Source organism: Notamacropus eugenii, chromosome 3 (genome assembly GCF_028372415.1).
Source record: "Notamacropus eugenii isolate mMacEug1 chromosome 3, mMacEug1.pri_v2, whole genome shotgun sequence".
NCBI lineage: Eukaryota > Metazoa > Chordata > Mammalia > Diprotodontia > Macropodidae > Notamacropus > Notamacropus eugenii.
In genome coordinates, this window is record NC_092874.1 from 485,261,031 (window position 1) to 485,280,224 (window position 19,194).

The following is a 19,194-nucleotide window of genomic DNA, read 5'->3' on the forward strand; positions in this document are numbered from 1 at the left end:
TGCAGCTCAGGCTTCATCTCCTGCAGGCAGCCTTTGCTGCCCCTCCCCCCACTCATGCCTCCCTACCTCCCCCATCCACATGTTTTTAACCACTTTGTACTTCTTTGTATTTATACAGCTTCTGCAAGTACTTATCTTCTTCATTAGGATGTTCCTGTTCCTAGAGGGCAGGGATTCTCTGTACTTGATCCCCTGCTCCTAGCTCAAGTCTAGTGCATGGCTGTCATTTCATTATTACTGGTGATGCCCTTTCAGCCATAAGTTTTGGGCCTCCAAATATTGGAATCCTCACCGCATCTGCTTTGGTGAGTCCGGGGGTGGGGAAGGTTGGAAGGGCTAAGTCATGCAGGGTTGTCCATCCTGCCTGGAGGATGGGGGGTGGGAGTGGGAGGAGTGGCCACAGGAGAACCTTGCAGGAGGCTGCCCACACCCCTGGGCATGGCTGAGGACATGCCTGGTACCTGGGTATGATGCTGATCCAGGGGTCAGTGTAAGGGGACACCCAAAAGGGCCAGAGGGAAACTCTCCCAAGCTCCATCAGGATCATCAATAACTGAGAAGAGAAGGGGGAAGGGTAGGCAGCCTGGGCCACCAGAGGGTCAGGGATGCAGGTGAGGGGGACAGTATTTTTAAAAAGAACATACTTTGAAGCATAGGCTTGAGATACCCTCTGGGAAGGAGCCTTGGATACAGTGGAAGAAAAGCACTCTAGGGGAAAGCAGGCCCATCAGCCCCAGCATCTTGCTCAGGGGGCTCCAACCTGGCCTCTTCCTGTTGGTCCATTTCCCTACTGTCCTCAAGGCCCATTCACACCTTTGTCTCCTCCAGATTGGATCAGGTGTTGGACACCCGTGACCTGCTCAGCCAGTGACAGATCCAGAGCTCCAGCAGGAAGCCAACCCTGGATCAGCCTTGTCTCTGGAGGCCCAGGCTAGCCATGCCAGAGCCTCCAATGCCAGCCCACAGCCACCACCTCTGTGAGGAAAGGAGGGAAGTGGCCGTTGGCCACTCTCCTCTAGGGCCAAGCTCAGTCACTTTGATAGGACAGCATTTGGTGCCTTTTCTCCTTCTTTGTCACTGTGGTTGTCTGCTCAGTTCTACTCAGCTCCCTCTGAATCTTTTCCTATAAGCCAGGCCTCGAGCCTATGCATTCTTCTTCTGCATTATTTCTGGGAGCACATCCATCTATTCCATCCCATATATCCACCACAATTCATTTTGACCCTTTCCCAAACAAAGCATGTCTCCCTTGTTTCCAAGTCTCTGCTTCAAGGAACATTTTGGTGGAGGAAGGGGGAGGGAGGATCTTTCCTTGACCTCCTGAGGGTCAGCAGGACTGAGGGTGGAACTTCTGGCGCAGAGGGCAGGGATATTTTTGTCACTTTTTTTTAGCATGTAGATGGCTGAAATTGCTCATTCCAAATTGTTTTCCAGGCTGATGCCAATTCACACCTTCATCAACAGTACATGAAAGTACCTATCTTCCCACAGGGCCTCCGACACTACTTTCATCTTTTATTGGTTTACTAGTTTATGGGGTATGAGTTAGAACCATAGAGCTATTTTAATTTTCATGTCTACTATTATTTAACTTTTCTTATGAAACCTATCTTATGATCAATAATTTGTCATTCTTCCTTTGAGAATCATTTGTTCATATCTTTTGACTATTCATTGAGGTATAGTTCTTGGCATCCGCCCTATCCACAAGATGCCCTGTTGGCTTACAGAGTTAGAGCCTTTGTGGGCATGTGCCTTAGCCTCCATCTGGATGCTGAGCTCCATGAAGACAGGCCACAGCTTTCCCTAAGCCCAGGGCTGGCAGAAGTCTGCACACAGGGGGCACCTCGTTGGTGTGTGAAGGACTGGACTGAACAGTCTGCAGGGCACCAGCCTGCCTTACCACTGTGAGGTGCCTGGGGTCCCCAGGAGGCTCTGCATCTAGGAGAAGAGAGGGCCCAGCTGATGTGGGTGCCAAGAGGGCAACTCCTTCACCAGAGACCTGTGCATGAGAAGACTGAGAGCCCAGCCCTGACTTTGGCCTACTGGGGAAGAATGGTCACATGACTTCATCTCTCCAGCTTTCCTTTCCTTTCTTGTCCAAACACCAAACAACTCACCTCTGCCACTAATCTTCCACAGGGCTTATGTGGTCAAAAGAAAACCCGTTACCCAGACCTCATTGGCTTAAACACACACATGCATACTCACTCACACATACACATACTCTCACACATACACACTCACACTCACTCACACACACCAGTCACACATACACACACTCACACAGACACTCACACACACACACATTCACATACGCACATATACATACACACTCACATACACACACAATCACACACACACCACTCATACATATACATACTCTCACACACACATACACACTCACATACACACTCATACCACACACTCACATACACTCACACTCACACATACACATACACATACTCACACATACACACACTCACACTCACATACTCACATACACACATATGCACACACATACACTCACACACATACTCACACACCTGCACACTCACACATACACACATACCACTCACACATACACATACATACATGCACACTCACATACACACCATACACATACTCACATATACACACAATCACACATACACACTCACACTCACACACATACACATACACACACTCACATACACACACACAGACTCACATATACACATATACATACACACATACACACTCACATACACACACTCACACAGACACTCACACACACACACATTCACATACGCACATATACATACACACTCACATACACACACAATCACACACACACCACTCACACATACACATACACACTCATACCACACACATACACATGCACACATACACACACACTCATACACACCAGTCACACACACACACATACTCTCTCACACATACACACTCACATACACACAATCACACATACACATACACACTCATATACAACACTCACATACACACACTCACACACACATACACACACTCACACACACATACACATACTCACATACACACATATACATACACACTCACATATACACATGCATACACACACTCACATACATACACTCACACACACACACTCACACACATACACATTCACATGCACACATATAGATACACACTCACATACACACAATACACATACATACACACAATCACACATACACACTCACACTCACACACATACACATACACACTCATAAACACACACTCACATACACATATATACATGCACACATACACACTCACATATACACATGCATACACACACTCACATGCTCACATACACACACTCATATACATACACTCACATACACACACATACATACACACTCACATATACACATGCATACACACTCACATACATACACACACTCACACACATACACACTCACATATACACATGCATACACACACTCACATACATACACTCACACACACATACACACTCACATACACATGCATACACACTCACATGCACACACATACACACTCACATGCACACACATACACACACACATACCTACACAGAGGAAATGAATAATAACCCCACGGTGTTATTGGTGTGCAGTGCTGATCAGCTTAGCTCTGCTATTGTCCCTACAACTAGCAGATCCTTATCCTTAGAGGCCAAAGTCCTTTAAACGTTTTGTTTGTTTGTGTCCGTGAGTCACAAGACAGACGGGTCTGCAGGGCTGGGAGCTAGTCCGGTTGGGCTGGGTTCCAGCAGCCTCCGGACAATGGAAGCTCCTTCAGTGGCCCCAGATGACCTGAGACAAAGGCCCCACTCCTTAACACCAACATCCTACCTGGCCTGTTGGGTTGCCTGAAAGTAGCCCTGGGGGAGAGCTCAAAGCGGGGATCATCTCGGTTTCCTTGTCTGTAAAATGGGCTGGAAAAGGAAATGGCAAACTGCTCCAGTATCTTTGCCACAAACCCCAGGTGGGGTCACGGAGAGTCAGACAGGCCTGAAAGCACTCAAAAACGGTTCTGACAATCCAGGGAAGTCATTCCATAAGGTGATGGACATCGAGGGGGAAACTAGGGTGTCCCAGGCAGCTCAGGGCAGGATTTCTGAGACAATTCTTGCCAGTGCCGAGGTCATGAGGGCACAGAGCTCTCACTTCCATGATCCAGGCTGGCCAGTTCCTCCCACAGAGCTGACAGTCTGAGATCATTAGTATCAACCAAAGCAGGCTTCATGGCATTTCTCTCTTAAAGGAAAAAAAAAGCAGCTTGGTTGATACTGAACCCCACAGTCATTCCCCTCTGTACACCCCGACTCCATATTGAACCCTCCTAATTAAAACCCCAGGGGAACAAGCCAGCTGGCCACAGTCACATCTTACATGCAGTTTTTTGTCCCCCCAGCACCCCACCTCTCTCTACTGAAAGGAGGAAAGCTTCCCTTCCTACCTTCTGAGTGGATCATCTAGCTAGTCATTCAAAAACCATGTCAGCCCTTCTGGGCATGGTCTGCTGTCACAGGGCACAGAGAGTCACCCAGCTCCAAGGCCACTGTTCCTGCAGCATCCTGGGGAGATTGCTGTAGCTTACATTTCTCCATTCAATTTTTCTGTCCATCATCACAGGCTCTAGCTTCTTACTTTTTGTGGTGGAGGGCTGTCACCGCCTTTCCCCTTTCTCCATGGGTGCTGCATCCCTGGTTGGTCAGGGTGGGATTTCTGCTCTCTGGAGAACCTTGCTCCTTCATGCAGCTCGATGTAGGATTTCAAAGAAAAGGAAGAAGACAATGCCCATGTAGTTGCACGAGACCCTCTAACCAGCTTACACGTGGAGCCGCAAAGGATGATGGAGAAAAAGAAGAGCCCTGAGGGACAAGCATTGCGGACCTCTGAGGACAGACAGAAGCCAAGGCTGCAGAGAGAATGGTGCTCCTGGTAGGAAAGAGGAAAGAGCAGATGAGATTCTGGATAGCAGAGAAGGGCAAACTGTCTGCTCCTTTGTTCTGAGCTGTTAATGTGTGTAACCTTTGTCAGTGACCTGCATGAAGGCAGAGATGAATGGCGTCCTTCAGTGTTTGAAGGATCTTGACCTCCCTGGTAGGGTCCAGATGAAGGCTACTAGACCTCCCCATCCTGTGTGATTCTCAACACAGGATCCACCCAAGGGTCCAGAGGGTCAGAGATTTAAAGCTGGAAGAAGCTTGGAGGGCATTGACTCCAGCCCACCATTTTACAGGTGAAGAAGAGGAGGCTGAGAGGTTGGTGACTTGTCAGGAGCCACATAGCTAGTAAGTGTCTGTAGCAGAATTCAAACCCAGGTCTCCTGACTCTCTACCCTCCACACTCTACCCTCCCTCCCTTCCCAGCGCCCAGGGGCCCCTCCAGTCCTTGGGCTCTCTATCTGTTTTCCCTTAGTGTTGCTATGTGGCCAGCCTGCCTTTTTCTCACAGTTGCCTCCATGCCTTGGTCATTGTGTCTGCGTGCTTCCAGCAGTGCCTGGCACACAATAGATGCTTAATAAATACTTATTGATTGATGCCAAGTTTTCCAAATGGCTTTGTGCACATTGGGTAATAGGGAGCCACTGAGGATTCTTAAGCTGAGAATTGACATGACGTCGTGGTAGGAAGGTTGCTTTGGTAGCAATATGGACAGCAAATTAAAGAAGAGAAGTGGCTGCCTCTGTCACAGAGAGAAAGGGACAGATGGGGGACATGCAGAGACGGAACTCACGGGATGTGGCCACGATCCACCCTGGGGAGTGAGGGAAGGGAAGCATCCTGGGGAACTCGGAGGCTACAAATGGAGGGACCACATCCGAGAAGGTGCTTGGCAGTCTGGGGTCTCTTGGGGGCATCTCCCTTTGTGGCGCCATGGCTTAACTCAGTGCCTGGCACGAAGGAGATGCTTAATAAATGCATGCTGACTGACTGACTGACTGAAGTTCAGAGCTGAGAGAAGGACCAGATGGGGAGTCCCCAAGGACCCATGGGAGCTGATGGAGTCACCAAGTAAGGAAGTGTAGAAGTTCATGAGACAGAGCCTTGGGAGAGCTGGTAGAAAGAAGCACCTACTACATGTGGGACCCTGGACATAGAACCGGAGATACAAAAAAAGAGCAAATACCCAGCCCCTGCCTTCGAGCAGTTCACAGTGCAGCAGAGGAGACACCACAAAAAAGACTACAGGCAAGTAGACATGGGGTGATCTCAGAGCCAGAGGGATGGGGAAAGGCAGGAAAGGTCCAAAATGCCAGACAGATATATTGGTATTTGATCCCAGAGCCACTGGGCTTTACTGAGCAAGGGAGTGCGTTGAAATGGGGAAACTGAGGCAAGGAGAGGTGATTGGGGTCCAGGCAGTAGCTGGACAGGTGGAGAGAAGGGGGCGCTGAGAATCCCTGCTTCAAGGGGAGAAACAAAGATGAGATGTGTGGGGGAGTCAGAGGAGACTGCAGACCCAGGATCAAGGGAAGCTTGCCCTCAGCTGGGAGGAAGTAGACCCTGTATAACACAGACTCAAACCCGAAAAGTTAAAGTTGGAAGAGACTTGAGAGTCCATTCTACAGATGAAGAAATGGAGGGCCCCAGCTAGCTCCTGGCAGTGACAACTCCAGCACACTCCACCCATGCTACCCCTTCCATGGGAGAAGCCTTGGAGGAGCCCCTTATCAAAGACACCCAGACCTGGAGGCCTCCACCTTTGAACCCTATTGTGATGGAAGGGCAGCCTGGCACCTGGGAAAGCAGCTGTTACTCACAGGAAAACAAACAGAGACTCCCTGACAAGACCCAGGGCACCCTGGGTAAGAGCGAAAGGTCACTGGAAGCATGTGGACCCAAAAGGCTGGACAGAGCCCACAAAGGCCTTTGGGGAATCTTAAAATGACTCACTGTGCACACTCCTGACCTCAGGGAGGGGCCAGCCTGCCCCCTATTCCTCCTGCTGCAGGGGGAACTATGGGGTCTCACCCCCACTGTTTACAGAGGATCCAAGTGGGATCAAGGCTCCTAGAGAAGGCAGGAGGCTGGGGGTGCAGGGTCCTGGGAGCTGGAATCTGCCAAACACCCCCCCAGCCCAGGCCCTGCTCAGTGCAGGCAGATTTTGTTGTCTGCTCACGGACACAGGAGCCTCTGGAGATGGTTTCTGAGTAATTCAGGTGGTTCACCAAGCTGGACATCGGTGATGAATCTTTCATGATGTTTATTACTCATTTACATTTTTAGAAACAGGATTCATGAAAAATGGAAAGGGCAATTACTGTAGAGGCCTGGTGAGGTCATCGAGCCACCAAGCAAGAAGGGACCTCAGAAGGCATCACCTGGGCCCACCTTGCTCCTAGCCCATCTACAGCTGAGCCACTATGTCTGAAAACCTCCTCCCTCAGGCACCCCACCACCTCCATGAGGCCAACCTAACACTCATTGCTAGTGATTCTGCCCTCTGTGGTCAAGCAGAAAAAGTTCAACTCCTCTTGAATGGTAGAGCCTCTGTGGAGCCTGAAGGAAGGTTTGTCTCCCATGAGCCTTCTCTTCCCCAGTCTAATATCCCCAAATTCTTTAGCCAGTTCAGCTCCAGAAGACCTACCCTGGGGACCTGAGGTTCTAGGGGCCAGTCCCTGAGTGTGGTGGCCTCTAAGGGAGGACAGGAGGACTCCAGCCTGTCCCACTCCTCTCCATCCTTTGTGGCTCACCATCTGCTGATGTGGACGTTCCTCTGTTCTATTTTCCTGTTCCATTTCCAGGTCTTGAAGTGTAATCAAGTGAACTCCATCACTTCTCATGTGAAGTCCCCAGTCAGTGGAACATTTCCAGTTTAGCCAACAGAGAGAGAGCTTGTTTGTACATTGCTCTTTGCTGTGGTCTCCCTCATCAGACTGAGCTTCTTGAGGACAGGGTCTGTATTTTACCTTTCTCTGTATCTCCAGTGAATAGGACAGTGCCTGGCATACAGTAGGCACTTTGTAAATGTTTACTGATTTTTTACTGACTCACCATCTCTGTAACTTTCTAAACCAGAATGCCCCTCCCTGGTTACCACTTCTCTAAATGTGTTGTAGGCAGCTAAGTGGTGCAGCAGATAGAGTGCCTGACCCGGAGTCAGAACGACCTGAGTTCAACAGCAGCTTCAGAAATATACTAGCTATTTTCACTCTGTTTGCCTCTGTTTCCTTATCTGTAAAATGAGCTGAAGAAGGAAATGGCAAACCTTTCCAGTGTCTTTGCTGAGAAAATCCCAGAAGAGGTCATGAAGAGTCAGAAATGACTGAACAACAAGATGTAGTATATTCTCCTATTAAAATGTGAGTTCCTAGAGGGCAAGCTTTTCTTTTTTTCTTTTTTGTTTTATCCCAGCACAGTGTCTAGGGGAGAATGGCACTTAAATGCCTATTGATTTAAAATATATCTTATGAAAACTAAATATAACCAGTCAACAAAAATAAACAAAAAACAAAAGAGTAAAATCAAACTCTTAGCCCTGAACAAGGCAAACCCAAGTGAATCAGCAAAAAATAAAGAAATAAAATGCTTTTTTCTGGGTGCTCTTTCAAGTATGCCTCATGTTCCATCACCTTCCTTCCTTTTTCCTTCCTCCTCCTGTTTATTTCATGACATAGTTTCTCATTAAGAACTTTCCCTACTTCTTGAGTCCTTATTTTTCACTTTATAGCACTATAATAAGGCATTCGTAACTACAATAATAATAACTGTAAGGTGTGAAAAATGCTTCACAAATATTGCCCTTGATCCTCACAATAACCTTGTGATGTAGGTGTTATTATTATCTCCATGATGAGAAAATGGAGGCAAACAGGGCTGAAGTGATCTGCTCAGGATCACGAGGCTAATACATGTCTGACCTAAGATTTAGACTCTTCTTTTCCAGCCTCCTTGGGTGAGGAGAGGAGCCAGATCTTCCTATGAGCCCACCTTGTGCTTTCCACTTCCATCTCCCACTGGGTGCAGTGTGTCCCATGAGGGAAGGAGTCAAGGGTCCAGGCTAGGAGACTTCCCCCTGTATGGGGAGTCTGCCATGTCTGGCTGCTGCTTCTTCTCCAACTTCATTGAGGGAGAGGAGCAGCCAGACCTCCCTCTGATCCCATTGCTGTACTTGTCCCTCAAGGGAAGAGGAAGGAGAAAATGCCTAAAGAATGAGGTGTCCACCATATAAGACTGCATGCCATTGTGGGAAGGAAGGTGGGAGGTAGGGGGAGAAAAAATTTAAAACTTATGGAAGTGATTTTTCAAAACCGAAAACAAATAAATTAGTTATTAAAAAAAAAAAGAAGGCAGTTCAGAGCCACTCAGAGGGGAATCAGATGGATTTGGTCAGAAAATTTGGACTATGAGTAGTAGAGAACAGAGATATAAACAGAATTCTTTTTTATTTGAGGCAAGTGACCTATAGGGTGACTTCAGTGTTTTTCAGTGAGTATTTTTCAGGTTGGGTAGGAACATCTCTTCATGGGAAGATCTGTCTATACAACATGCTAGATGCCTTTTTAACTGTTAAAGAGTGGTCTGTTTAGAATGGTTTTACATACACATACATACACATATTTATGTCCAATGGTAGCCCTCTCCAGGGTGTGGAGGAGGGAAGACAAAAAGGGGAAAAAAAGAAAGTTACATGAAAGGAATAGCAAGTTGTACATGGTAGATTTGTAATTTCATGTGCAACCACTACTGTACTATGGAAATGCTTGTTTTATTTCTTAAGCTAAGAGCAAAATAAATAAAAATTTTTAAATGTTGTAAGTAAAAAAAAGAAAAGAATGAGGCGTGCGTATCCAGCTGGGCCATTTCCTGTCTCATTTCTAGGCTTTGCAGAGAAAAAGCCCCCAGCGAAGCCCCCAGCCTCCACCTAACCATCTGACCACGTCCCTCCCACCTCATCTCACGCCTGCTTCGGCTCAATCTCCCAACTCCTTTAGGAAGAGCAGTTGTGCCCTCCGCTCAGTGATGAACATTCCACCTCAGTCATACCTGCCACATCCCAGTGACTCTAAAGATCATCAGCCAAACCCCACTCCATACCCCTCACTGTCCACTTCCTCATTCCCATCCCCTTCAATCCTTCCACCCCAAAGGTTCATCCCAACTTGATCTATTTCTACTGTGCCCTCTGGAATGCTTGTTCTATTGGCAACAAACTTTGCTTCATCTTAAATCTCCTTTCCCCATTCTTCCCTCTATTGGCTCTGTCTGAAACCTGGCTGCTCCTAATGATGCAGTCCCTCTGCCTCCCTCTGTAGTCCTCTGTGCCCTCACTCACTATCCTTGACTCTCTGCTCAAGGAAGGGGAGTTGGATGACCCCTGCTCTCTGCCCACCACCCCTTCCTCTATCACTCAGTAACCTCCTCCAATGAGGTTCATGCTGTTCATGTCTACCAGTCAATAGGAGTCCTGGTAGCAGTTGTCTGTTGACTCCTAGGTCTCTCCTTTTCCTTCCTCAATGAGTTCAGTATGTTTTCTGACAATTTTTTTTCTCTCCTCCCCAGCTCTAGCCCTCATCCTAGGGAACTTCAACAAACATATCGATTCTTCCTCAAATGCCCTAAACACTCAGTTCCTCAACCTGTTTACCCCCCAGAGCTAGCTCTCCACCTCACACCCAGCCCCACAGCTTTGGCTTTGCCATCACACATAGACGTAGCACCTCTATATTCAAGAATTCCTAAATCCCCTTTTCTGACCATAATCTATGGGTTTTTCTTGTCTCTCTCACAAGATCCTAGTCTATATCTGCGTCATGACCTCTAATCCCTTGACCCTTCAGTTCTCTCCCAGCCCATCTCTCCAACATTAGCCATTATCTCCTCTTTTCTCCATCTTGACCACTATTGAAACAATTCAATTCTACACTGCCCTCCTCTCTTGAATCTTTAGCTGGATTATTGTGTCATCAATTATGCCTAGCCAAGCCTCAGCTTTGGATCATGCCTACACACATGATGTTGAACAAAGGCAGAGAAATTCATGTAACTGTTCTGATGAAGTCCACAACAAACTTATGTTACACAGCCTCCTCTGGGCCCTCACTGCTGCACAGCAATCCTACTCTACCTCCCTTACCAACTTGCTCTCCTGCCCTCCACAGCTGCACGAATGTTTCCATCCCTCCTCAAACCTCCCATGTCTCCTCTCTTCCACTCTCTCAGCTGAGAATCTTCTCATATTTTACAGAAGGAATCAAGCATGTTCTCCATGAAATCCCCCTTCTCATCTCCTCACCTCCCATCACTCAGGTATCTTCTTCCCTTCTTTCTTCCTTCACCCCTGTCTCCCATGATGAAGTGGCCTAACCCCTGATCAAGGCTAACCCCACTACCTACACAAGTGATCCCATTCCATCCTGTCTCTGCCAACAGATTGCCCCCTCTGCAATCCCTTCTCTCTGTGTGTGTATGTGTTTTGTGGATTAAGTTCTAGTAGAGGGATCACATTGTCAAGACGTATAATCCATAACATCTTGTTATAAATTACCATAATATTCTCCATAATTGCCATAAATTCAGCTACAATGTGTTAGAGCATCTGTTTTCCCACAGCTCTTCCAGTGTTGGACTTTTTTAGCACTTTGTGTCATTCTAGTGGTGGAAGATGATATTTTGTTTTCATTTTCATTTATTTCATTACTAATGAGTTTGAGTATATGCAAGTAAATTGTTCAGAGTTTGTATTTCCCCCTTCAAAAATTATCTGCTCAGGTCTTTTGACTTTTGCTCTTTTAGTGAATGTATGTAATTAGTTTTGTGAATATGATCCTTATTTACTCTATTTATATATATATATATAAATGTATGTATGTATTTATGTATCTTCTTACAGGAATGTGAGGATTTCCTTTAAGAATTTCACTGCAGAATTATTAAGTATATACATTTAAGATAAATATAATCTCATTTTGTATAGACAGGTGGATAAAACATATTAAGTGCTTACTATGTGCCGTGTACTATCTATTAAATGTTTTAGCATAATAGAATGTCCTTTATTATTTGTAGTTCCTTCTGCTTTGAATCTAGCTTTGTCTGGTATCAGTAATGGCAGTTCTGATTCTAATGATTTGGCAGTAGAGTTACAAATCCTAGACTAGCGTTACAAATTTAATTTGTGCTTAAATTTTAAATTTAAACTAATTTAAAACATACAGATTTTACTGGATTATTTTTCTATAAGCCATAAATTCCTGGATCCTGTTTTTGTTTTTCAATTAATATGTATTTCTGTTGCATTTTGTTAGAAGGTCCATGCCATTTACCTTTAGTATTAGGATTGTTAGATTTTTCTTTAATCATTCTATTGGAAGGAAATGCAGACTTCCTTATTCTTGTTACGCCTATCAGAAACATATATATGTGAGGGATGATCAGGGTAGTTCCCACAATAATTTTATATGCTTGCAGTAGAGGGGACAGAGGCATTTTGATGGCATCTCCCCATGCAGGGGATGAATCCACCCAGAGACAACTTTGGGGGAGCAGGTTTCACTAATGCTGGTTGTCGCAAAGGTGAATTAGTTCTCTTCCATTGTTGGGGGATGAACTGTTTTAGACTGTTTTCCATTGACCTTTAAAAGGGAACCTATGGATATATGTGTTCCCCGGACTCACATCCTCTGAATAATTCATGATAATACTGGAGTACAGCACTTAGGTCCCTTGCTGCCTCATATCATGTCTTTGGTCCCTTGCTATCATGAGTCCTTAGGAATTATCTTGGATCACAGCAATGGTGAGAAGAGCTAAGTCTATCAAAGTTGGTTGTCACACAATGTTGTTGTTACTGTGTATAATGTTCTCCTGGTTCTGCTCAATTCAGTCTGCATCAGTTCATGTAAGTCATTCAAGGTTTTTCTGAAATCTGCCTGCTCATCATTTCTTATAGCACAACAGTATTCCATTACTTTCATGTACCACAACTTTTCAATCATTCCCCAGTGGATGGGCATTCCCTTGATTTCCAGTATTTTGCCACCACAAAAAGGGCTGTGACAAATATATTTGCACAAGTAGATCTTTTTACCTTTTTTATCTTTTTGGGATGTAGCCCAAGCAGTGGTATTGCTGAGTCAAAGGTATGCACAGTTATCACAGTTTGATTACCCTTTGGGAAATTGGGACACTAATTGAATCATGAACTGATCCAAACATTCTGGAGAGCAGTTTGGAACTATGGATCCCAATTGTCCCACATCTATTCCAACGTTTGTCATTTTCTTTTTCTGTCATATAAACCACTCTGATGGGTGTGAGGTGGTACCTCGGAGTGGTTTTAGTTTGCATTTCTGTAATCAATAATGATTTAGAGCATTTTTATATATGACTATACACAGTTTTGATTTCTTCACCTGAAAACTGTTTTTCATATTCTTTGACCACTCATTAACTTAGGAATGACTTGGATTTCTATAAATTTGACTCAGTCCTCATATATTTGAGAAATGAGGCAGGCCTCCAGCAGAAACATTTGCTGTAAAAATTGTTTCTCAGCTTTTTGCCTTCCTTCTAATTTTTGTTACATTGATTTTGCTTGTGCAAAACCTCTTTAATACAATCAGAATTATTCATTTTACATTTTGTAATGTTGTCTACCTCTTGTTCATAAATTCTTCCCTTTTTCATAGATCTGACAGGTAAACTATTCCTTGCTCTCCTAATTTGTCTATGGTGTCACCCTTTATGTCTAAATCATGTAACCATTTTGACCTTGTCTTTGTATTGTTGACCTGAAAACTTGTTAAGAAAAGGCAACAAGCTAAATGCATACATTTTATGATTTAATTAATTAATTAATCAATTCCCTATTAAAGACAATGGTAACATAATGCATTATGGAGCCAGAAATGTTCTGGCTACCCAGTACAGAAATCTTCTGGCTTATATACATTTTGCCGTGAGAAAGGAGTTCTCTTAGATAAACACACTGAAAACAAAGTAGCATCAGTTAGGTTTTATGATCCCAAGCTCTGGGCATCTTCTTTCCCTAGCATGCCTTTGAAGTTGTTTATCTTAACAGAGTTGACAAAGCTGAAGTTACAACCCAAGGTATCTGTGTTTTTCTCTTATCACTAGGATACTAGAAGAAGGGTCTGGTAAGGAAGTCCCATTTGCTTGACATCAAAAGGCATCCTCTAAGTTAAACAAAGGGGACTATTAGGTTCATGCTCTTCTTAATTCAAACTTTGAACCTTATTAAAGTCTAAAATTTATATTAAATATTATCAGTATACAGGGTAAGGTGTTGGTCTATACATAATTTCTGCCACACCAGTTTTCCCAGTGGTTTTTGTCAAATAGTGAGTTCTTTTCCCAGTACATTTTCCACTAGATTACCATAGCTATTTGTTACTGTGTCTTGTGTATCTAATCTATTCCACTGATCCACCGGTTTATTTCTTAGTACTAGATGGTTTTGATGGTTTTTGCTTTACAATATAGTTTAAGATCTGATACAGATCAGGCTAGACCTTCAGGGAAACTGTTCTTTGAGACTGTGCTCATTATCATCCCAAATGGCTCTCCATGCCCCCCAGATGTTGCTGTCTCCGTGAGACAAACAAGAGAATTACAGAAAACAAGGGATATGTAAAATAGATGCCCTCTAGGCTCACAGTCTTTAAGATAATACTGATTAAATCACTAGGGCAGGAGACAAGCAGAATGTCAGGTAGGCTTGCAGTTTTTGTCTATAAATACCCTGACCCTCAGATCAATAAATGGAGTTGGTCTGCTCCTGCCTCCTGTGTCTTTCTTCTTAATCACATCACTGAACTGTGTAGGGACGCAGGCTGTTCTCTACACCTCTCCATGAACAAATGATATTTTTCCATTTGTTTAGATCTGATGTTAGTTGTGTGAAGTGTTCTGTAATTGTGTTTGTTCCTGACTTTATCTTGACAAGTAGACTCCCAAGTATTTTATAGTGTCTACAGTTATTTTAAATGGAATTTCTCTTTTATTTCTTGCTGCTGGGCTTCCTTGGTTATATATAGAAATGCTGCTGGTTCATGTGGGTTTATTTTATATCCTGTGACTTTGCTTTAATCGTTAATTATTTAAAGAAGTTTTTTAGTTGATTCTCTGAGATTCTCCAAGTTTACCATCATATAATCTGCAAAGAGTGGTAGTTTTGCTTCCCCATTGCTTATTCTGATTCCTTCAATTTTCTTCTCTTATTGTTGTAGTTAACCTTTCTAGTGCAATATTAAATAATAGAGGTGATAATGGGCATCCTTGCTTCATTCCTGATTTTTTGGGGACAGCATCTAACTTATGTCCATCACAGATAAGGCTTGCTGATGGTTTTAGGTAGATAACTATTTATTGTTTTAAGGAAAGCTCCATTTATTCCTATGCTCTCTAGTGCTTTTACTAGGAATGGATGCTGTACTTTAACAAAAGCTTTTTCTGCATCTATTGAATAATAGCTTATAAATGGAATAATTATATGATTTCTGTTGGTTTTGTTATTGATATGATCGATTGTGCTTATAGTTTTCCTGATATTGAACCAACCCTGCATTCCTGGTATAAATCGTGGCCATAGTGTATGATCCTTGGGATATGTCACTGTAATCTTGTTGCTAGTTTTTTACTTAAAATCTTTGCATTAATATTCATTAGGGAAATTGGCCTATAGTTTTTTTCTTTGTTTTAGTGTTCTATAGATTCTATTTGGCTCATTGTGCTTGTGTGTTTTCTTTAAGTACACACACACACACACACACACACACACTCACTCACGCTAGTTCCTGTAATCTACTCTTGTTAAACTGGAATTTCTATTAATTTTGAGATTACTGCACCCTGAATTATCCTCTAGCTCTGTCACTTGGGTCTGATTTGATAATTCAGGGATTTGGCAGGGGAGGGGAAGAAAATGTAGAGGTTAAGGGTAGGGCAGTGATGAGATGCATGGGCTACAATTCCATTTTGTTTGCTAATAATTCTGCTGTTGGATACACTTGAATTTTTTTATTTTTTAATAAAGAAATTTTATGTCCTTTATTTAGTCTCCTAAATGCTAACTCAGCAGTATTTTAAAGGCAAAGTTAGACAAACATATAAGGTTCACTGTTGATTAAAAAAAAAATACTGCACAAAAGGTACCTGAGTCACAATAATTACAGAGTAGGAATTTACAAAAATAACAAAAATGCAACAACATGGAAAAAGTCAAGGTTTCCTCTCCTCCAGGTCTTGCTGTGTAGCACTCTTTTTGCCTGCTGTTTCTTTCAAAGTTTGGCTATTACCAGTACGTTGAGGCTCAATGGGTTTGCAGCATCTTCTGGGAAGACATAATTATGGTCTTCTTTCCAGCCAGCATCAGATCCATCTTGTGTCTGGACTTTTCTTGCCTTTCCCTGGCATGAGCTTGTCTGCTCTCTCCTTTTGAGATTCTGTTCCAAATTCATCTTCAAAGTTTCACCAAGATTTTAGTAACATGAGATTGTCTTCCTTTGCTTCACAGTTTCTCATAGTTTTGTTGGCTTCTTCATAAATCTGTCTGCATTGAGTTTAATTTTCTTCAAACTGGACAAAATCAATCCATACCTTAACATGCTGTGTTTGCTTCAGCAGTCTCCAGTAAATACTTCTTGGGTTTTTTTCAGGTTCTTTTTGCTAAATTTCAGAATCAATGTAGAATTTCCAGAGCCCCCCCTGGCATGTCTCAGCATGGCTGGACAATAACCGACTATGTATTGCCTGGACTCTCTCAGTATCTCCAAGAATTATTTCTAACTTGGTAAATTTGATCCATGAGCTACAATTTTCTGGTGCAAATTTCTGGATCTTATCATAAAGTTTCTGGCACACGTCAAATTATTGAATCTCCTGCTCTAATTCAAGGTAGACTTGAAACAATTTGGTTTGGGGATTCTTGCCAATAGAATTTCCAAAGATCTTGTGGCAAATGGTAGATTTTTCTTTCTTATTTCAAACTGGGCATGTAGCCAGTTTGGCAAATGTAGACATTTTGTGAGGAATCTATTTCAAACAAGCTTGTTATGCCTGTCTGGTCCTCCCTGGATCCTCTGCCTCCAACTCTTCATAAAGGGCACAGCTGATCTAGAGGTAAATATGCTGCTTCCAGTGCCTCTTTTCTCAGATTGGTGGCACCTTGGCAATGGCTCCTTCCTACATCTTTCACACAGTGTTTGGTTCTGTATCAATTGCCACCTGTTGAAAATAACCAAACCAGTCATCGTAACTGTGTGGATCAGCCTTTATCTTCTCTGCATACTGGAATCTCCACTTGTTCACAATGATGTCTCCAATACCTTGACTATCCCCAAATTTCTTTATAAGATTGTGGGATTTTTTAAAGAGTTCTTGGGTTTTCTGTTTTGCAATCCTGCCCAGGGCATATTTGTAGATCACTTGTACCCTTTCAAATACTTTCTGATTTTCTTCAAACTTTACAAAGGCCATGTGCAGATGTTCCTCCATATGCTCATCTCCAAAGAATTCCACAGCTTTTCACAGCTCCTTGTATGAGCAAAGTAGCCATGTTTTTCTTCAAAGTGAGAATATTTGATCCAGTTCTTTACATTAGGACACACAAGGACAAATCTTTCATAACTGTAATGTACCCAGTCCATCTCTTTATATATCAGTTCAGAGTTGACACAGCAGTTCCAGGCTTGCTCCTTGGGCTGCCATTCCATGCTGCCTTCAAATGCTTGTTGGCCTCCAGCGATATTTCCCAACATCTCCTCCACCTAAGTGTACTTGTACCAAAACTGGTTGACTCAGGGAAGGGTTGAGATGGCTGATCCCAGATATTTCAGGAATGATTTACTTGGTGATTCTCCATTTCCATTTCTGCATAGGTTAGCCAGGGATAATACTTCCACAGTTGACATCTAAGGCACACTCCCATATGGAAGAGGCCTTCCAAATGTTTTGGATTCTCCTGGGCATGTGGTATCTAGTTATCTGTTCTTTATGCTGCTCTCAAAAGTCTTCCTTTTCCTTAGTTTTTAATCATTTATTTCTTCTTCATTAGTGGGGAAAGATGCTCAAGCTTGTGTGCTGTGATCTGCCCTTTGTTTTTTACCTTGGCCACTCTGGAGGCAGCCATGATTTTGAGGATTTCAGAGCCAACTGCAATCCCTAGGTTCCACCCTCCAAACTCCCCAGAACTGTCTCATCCTTCACTCCCCTGTGTTGTTAGGGACCTGTTACACAGTTAACAGCAGGACACGCTTCCCAATTCAGTCGTGTTGTCCTACCTGCAGTTCCTAACTGTGTGCAGCCGTGACACTGTGTACACCATCTTGGTGTCTTGGTACTGCCCTGTCTGAGTTTAGAAAGACAAGACAAAGTAAAACAAAGCCCTTGTCCGTGGTCTTCTCTGCACCGGTCATTTTCTTTATTGTTTCCTTTTCACTGCTTTGTTTGCGTCTCTTGGCTATTTAATTTCATTTTATAATCCTTTATCTTGAAACTCTTCTTTCATTTTCATCAGAGGTTGGACCAGGATGCCAATACATCCTGAACAGACATGATCTGGAAGGCCCCGCCCTGCAGCTCCAAGGGAGACCACGGTTTCTGTTTTTGTGGAGAGAAAGCAGACAGCCTTGCAGGGGTGACCCCTACTTCAAGAGGGACAGTAGACTATGTGTATGACATCACCTAACAGATATGTAAAGAGAAAGCGATACTCTTTTGAGGTGTCAGAATAAAGGCTACTTTTCCCTCGTGGGTCTAGGTGGGAGATATTCCCACCTCAGATTGGGAGGGTAATGGCTTAACTCCCTTCCCACCATTACAGACTTAAGCAAGCATAGTTATCAACTAGCAACAGAAGGATGATCAGGGAAGGCATATATTTAGTTAAGTGATAGAATATACAGAATAGAGGGGCCCTGCATCTTGGGAGGGAGATGAAATCTTAGCTCAACCAAAGAGAAAACAATCTCACCTGAGAAGCCCCCCCCCCCCTTAGTCTCTGGAAATCAAGAGACAGGTGGGGTGCCTGCTTTTGCCCTCATAACTATGTCGATAGGGTCTTCTACCCACTGCTCAAAGTGGAGGCCTCTCTTCTCCTCACCATTTCTCCAACTCTAAAGTCTCTCCCTTAGAAGTCTCTCTACTGATCATGAGCCAACCCATTTGTAGCATCACAGGGCTGTCCTTGAAGAGGCCTCCCCTCACATGTATGTATTTCC

General features: G+C 43.7%; 1 pseudogene; it reads right to left on the reverse strand.

Annotated features, from left to right (window-relative positions):
- Positions 1-8,874: 8,874 nt before the first annotated feature.
- LOC140532316 (crooked neck-like protein 1) lies at positions 8,875-17,959 on the reverse strand (annotated as a pseudogene).
- Positions 17,960-19,194: the final 1,235 nt, after the last annotated feature.